Raw genomic sequence first — 6,000 nt, forward strand, 5'->3', positions numbered from 1 at the left:
GGGGGGCATTCCGATTTCCCTAGTATCATCATTATTTGCCACGCGAATCCAGATTGAGATTGAGGCAAGTTAATTAAATTTTCGAATCACTGACTCAGGCCCATTGTCGAATCCTACTCAGCAATTGTCGAATCCTACTCAGCCGAAAAGGGGGTACTTATGTATGGCGGAACGGGCCAATCTGGTCTTTCATAATAAAGAGATAGACGGAACTGGTATGAAACGACTTATTAGCAGATTAATAGATCATTTTGGAATGGGATATACATCCCATATACTGGATCAACTAAAGACTCTGGGCTTCCATCAAGCCACTACTACATCGATTTCGTTAGGAATCGAGGATCTTTTAACAATACCCTCTAAGGGATGGTTAGTCCAAGACGCGGAACAACAGAGTTTTCTTTTGGAGAAACACTATTATTATGGGGCTGTACACGCGGTAGAAAAATTACGCCAATCTGTTGAGATATGGTATGCGACAAGTGAATATTTGAAACAAGAAATGAATTCAAATTTTCGGATAACGGATCCTTCTAATCCAGTCTATCTAATGTCTTTTTCAGGAGCCAGAGGAAATGCATCTCAAGTACACCAATTAGTAGGTATGAGAGGATTAATGTCGGACCCTCAAGGACAAATGATTGATTTACCTATTCAAAGCAATTTACGCGAGGGACTTTCTTTGACAGAATATATAATTTCCTGCTATGGAGCCCGCAAAGGGGTTGTAGATACTGCTGTGCGAACAGCAGATGCTGGATATCTTACACGTAGACTTGTTGAAGTAGTTCAACATATTATTGTGCGTAGAAGAGATTGTGGTACTATCCGAGGTATTTCTGTAAGTCCTCAAAATGGGATGACGGAAAAACTTTTTGTCCAAACACTAATTGGTCGTGTATTAGCAGACGATATATATATCGGTTCACGATGCATTGCCGCGCGAAATCAAGATATTGGAATTGGATTAGTCAATCGATTCATAACTGCCTTTCGAGCACAACCATTTCGAGCACAACCAATATATATTAGAACCCCCTTTACTTGCCGAAGCACTTCTTGGATCTGTCAATTATGCTATGGCCGGAGTCCTACTCATAGTGATCTGGTCGAATTGGGAGAAGCCGTAGGTATTATTGCGGGTCAATCAATTGGGGAGCCAGGGACTCAACTAACATTAAGAACTTTTCATACTGGCGGAGTATTCACAGGGGGTACTGCCGACCTTGTACGATCCCCTTCGAATGGAAAAATAAAATTCAATGAGAATTTGGTTCACCCCACACGTACCCGTCATGGGCAGCCTGCTTTTCTATGTTATATAGACTTGCATGTAACTATTCAGAGTCAAGATATTCTATATAGTGTGAATATTCCCTCAAAAAGCTTGATTCTAGTGCAAAATGATCAATATGTAAAATCCGAACAAGTAATTGCGGAGATTCGTGCCGGAACGTCCACTTTACATTTTAAAGAAAGGGTACAAAAGCATATTTATTCTGAATCAGACGGCGAAATGCACTGGAGTACTGATGTTTACCATGCGCCCGAATATCAATATGGTAATCTTCGCCGATTACCAAAAACAAGCCATTTATGGATATTGTCAGTAAGTATGTGCAGATCCAGTATAGCGTCTTTTTCACTCCACAAGGATCAAGATCAAATGAATACTTATGGTAAAAAAGATAGGGAAATTCTTGATTATTCAACGTCGGATCGAATCATGTCCAATGGCCATTGGAATTTTATCTATCCTTCTATTTTTCAAGATAATTCAGATTTGTTGGCGAAAAAGCGAAGAAATAGGTTCGTCATTCCATTACAATATCATCAAGAACAAGAGAAAGAACTAATATCCTGTTTTGGGATTTCGATTGAAATCCCCCTTATGGGTGTTTTACGTAGAAATACTATTTTTGCTTATTTTGACGATCCCCGATACAGAAAAGATAAAAAGGGTTCAGGAATTGTTAAATTTAGATATAGGACCCTAGAAGAAGAATATAGGACTCGAGCGGAAGACTCAGAAGAGGAATATGAGACCCTAGAAGACGAATACAGGACCCGAGAGGACGAATATGAATATGAAACCCTAGAAGAATCTAAATATGGAATCCTAGAAGACGAATACGAATATGAAACCCTAGAAGACGAATATGGGAGCCCAGAAAACGAATATGGGAACCCAGAGAACGAATATAGGACTTTAGAGAAAGACTCAGAAGAGGAATATGGGAGCCCAGAGAGCAAATATAGGACCCAAGAGGACGAATATGGAACTCTAGAGGAAGACTCAGAAGACGAATATGGCAGCCCCGGGGAAAGCGCAGAGGAAAAATATGGTACTTTAGAGGAAGACTCAGAAGAAGATTCAGAGGACGAATACGAGAGCCCAGAGGAAGATTCCATCTTAAAAAAAGAGGGTTTGATTGAGCATCGAGGAACAAAAGAATTTAGTCTAAAATACCAAAAAGAAGTAGATCGGTTTTTTTTCATTCTTCAAGAACTTCATATCTTGCCGAGATCTTCATCCCTAAAGATACTTGACAATAGTATTATTGGAGTGGATACACAACTCACAAAAAATACAAGAAGTCGACTAGGCGGACTGGTCCGAGTGAAGAGAAAAAAAAGCCATACGGAACTCAAAATATTTTCCGGAGATATTCATTTTCCTGAAGAGGCGGATAAGATATTAGGTGGCTGTTTGATACCGCCAGAAAGACAAAAAAAAGATTCTAAGGAATCAAAAAAAAGGAAAAATTGGGTCTATGTTCAACGGAAAAAAATTCTCAAGAGCAAGGAAAAGTATTTTGTTTCCGTTCGCCCTACAGTGGCATATGAAATGGACGAAGGAAGAAATTTAGCAACACTTTTCCCGCAGGATCTCTTGCAAGAAGAAAATAATCTCCAAATTCGACTTGTCAATTTTATTTCTCATGAAAATAGCAAGTTAACTCAAAGAATTTATCACACAAATAGTCAATTTGTTAGAACTTGCTTAGTAGTGAATTGGGAACAAGAAGAAAAAGAAAAGGCTGGTGCTTCCCTTGTTGAGGTAAGAGCAAATGATCTTATTCGCGATTTCCTAAGAATTGAGTTAGTCAAGTCCACTATTTCGTATACACGAAAAAGGTATGGTAGGACAAGTGCAGGACCGATTCCCCATAATAGGTTAGATCGCGCCAATATCAATTCTTTTTATTCCAAGGCGAAGATTGAATCACTTAGCCAACATCCAGAAGCTATTGGCACTTTGTTGAATCGAAATAAAGAATACCACTCTTTGATGATTTTGTCGGCATCCAACTGTTCTCGAATTGGTTTATTCAAGAATTCAAAACATCCCAATGCGATAAAAGAATGGAATCCTAGAATTCCTATTCGAGAAATTTTTGGGCCCTTAGGCGCTATTGTAGCTAGTATATCGCATTTTTCTTCATCTTACTATTTACTAACGCATAATAAAATCCTGTTAAAAAATATTTGTTCGTTGACAATTTAAAACAAACCTTCCAAGTACTTCAAGAACTTAAATACTCTTTAATAGATGAAAATAAAAGGATTTCTAATTTCGATAGTAACATAATGTTGGATCCATTCCTTTTGAATTGTCACTTTGTCCATCATGATTCTTGGAAGAGACATTGGCAATAATTCACCTTGGACAATTTATTTGTGAAAATGTATGTCTATTTAAATCGCACATAAAAAAATCCGGTCAAATTTTCATTGTAAATATGAATTCCTTTGTTATAAGAGCAGCTAAACCTTATTTGGCCACTACAGGAGCAACTGTTAATGGTCATTATGGAGAAATCCTTTACAAGGGAGATAGGTTAGTTACGTTTATATATGAAAAATCGAGATCTAGTGACATAACGCAAGGTCTTCCAAAAGTGGAACAAATCTTTGAAGCGCGTTCAATTGATTCATTATCCCCGAATCTCGAAAGGAGAATTGAGGATTGGAATGAGCGTATACCAAGAATTCTTGGGGTCCCTTGGGGATTCTTGATTGGAGCTGAGCTAACCATAGCCAAAGTCGTATCTCTTTGGTTAATAAAATCCAAAAGGTTTATCGATCCCAAGGGGTACAGATCCATAATAGACATATAGAGATTATTATACGCCAAGTAACATCAAAAGTGCGGGTTTCCGAAGATGGAATGTCTAATGTTTTTTTCGCCTGGGAATTAATCGGACTATTGCGAGCGGAACGAGCAGGACGAGCTTTGGATGAATCGATCTATTATCGGGCAATCTTATTGGGAATAACAAGGCTTCCCTAAATACCCAAAGTTTCATATCTGAAGCAAGTTTTCAAGAAACTGCTCGAGTTTTAGCAAAGCTGCCCTACGAGGTCGCATTGATTGGTTGAAAGGCTTGAAAGAAAACGTAGTTCTGGGGGGATTATACCTGTTGTACCGGATTCCAAAAATTTGTGCATCGTTCCCCACAAGACAAGAACCTTTATTTCGAAATAAAAAAAAAAATCTATTCGCGTCGGAAATGAGAGATTTTTTGTTTCTCCATACAGAATTAGTTTCTTCAGATTCTGACGTAACAAACAATTTTTATGAGACATAAGAACCCCCATTTAACATTTAACCCTATATCATTTAAGGATACATAAAAATATTTTTTATTTCAAGCTATTTCGGATCTTTCTTAATCTTCAAAAAGAACTAAATTCCGTAATGGAATGGTAGGGTTAAAAAAAAAAGGAAGTGTGGAAAAAATGACAAGAAGATATTGGAACATTAATTTGAAAGAGATGATAGAAGCAGGAGTTCATTTTGGTCATGGTATTAAGAAATGGAATCCTAAAATGGCCCTTACATTTCGGCAAAGCGTAAAGGTACTCATATTATAAATCTCGCTAGAACGGCTCGTTTTTTATCAGAAGCTTGTGATTTAGTTTTTGATGCAGCAAGTCAGGGAAAAAGTTTCTTAATTGTTGGTACCAAAAAAAGAGCAACAGATTTAGTAGCATCAGCTGCAATAAGGGCTCGTTGTCATTATGTTAATAAAAAGTGGTTCAGTGGTATGTTAACGAATTGGTCGATTACGAAAACTAGACTTTCTCAATTTAGAGACTTAAGAGCAGAAGAAAAAATGGGAAAATTCCACCATCTCCCAAAAAGAGATGTGGCAATCTTGAAGAGAAAATTATCTACCTTGCAAAGGTATCTCGGCGGGATCAAATATATGACGAGATTGCCAGACATTGTGATCGTCCTTGATCAGCAAAAAGAGTATATAGCTCTTCGGGAATGTGCCATTTTGGGATTCCTACTATTTCTTTAGTCGATACAAATTGTGACCCGGATCTCGCGAATATATCGATTCCAGCCAACGATGACACTATGACTTCAATTCGATTGATTCTTAACAAATTAGTATTTCAATTTGTGAGGGCCGTTCTCTCTATATAAGAAATCGTTGATTAAGAATATATAGTGAATTCTTGGGCAACTGCGTAAATTTATGGAATCACTTACTTTACTATATCTTTTTTTTTGCATAGAATTTTTTTTGCATAGAAAAAAGAAGGGGAATATTGATATATATTAGAGGGTATTGATATATATTATGATCTGATGTGCTTTCTTGGTATCCTAAATATAAGATTAATACTTCAAGTTGCTGAGTTGAGAAAGAGATGTTGAATCAAAAGAATTCCTTTTTTGAAGTTCAATTTTTATCAGAGGACAATATGAATATTATACCTTGTTCATTAAAACACTCAAGGGGTTATACGATATATCGGGTGTAGAAGTAGGCCAACACTTCTATTGGCAAATAGGAGGTTTCCAAATTCATGCCCAAGTACTCATCACTTCTTGGGTCGTAATTACTATCTTGCTAGGTTCAGTTGTCATAGCTGTTCGGAATCCACAAACCATCCGACCGACGGTCAGAATTTTTTGAATATGTCCTTGAGTTTATTCGAGACTTGAGCAAAACTCAGATTGGAGAAGAATATGGTCCC

This window comes from Aegilops tauschii, unplaced genomic scaffold (assembly GCF_002575655.3).
Source record: "Aegilops tauschii subsp. strangulata cultivar AL8/78 unplaced genomic scaffold, Aet v6.0 ptg000826l_obj, whole genome shotgun sequence".
NCBI lineage: Eukaryota > Viridiplantae > Streptophyta > Magnoliopsida > Poales > Poaceae > Aegilops > Aegilops tauschii.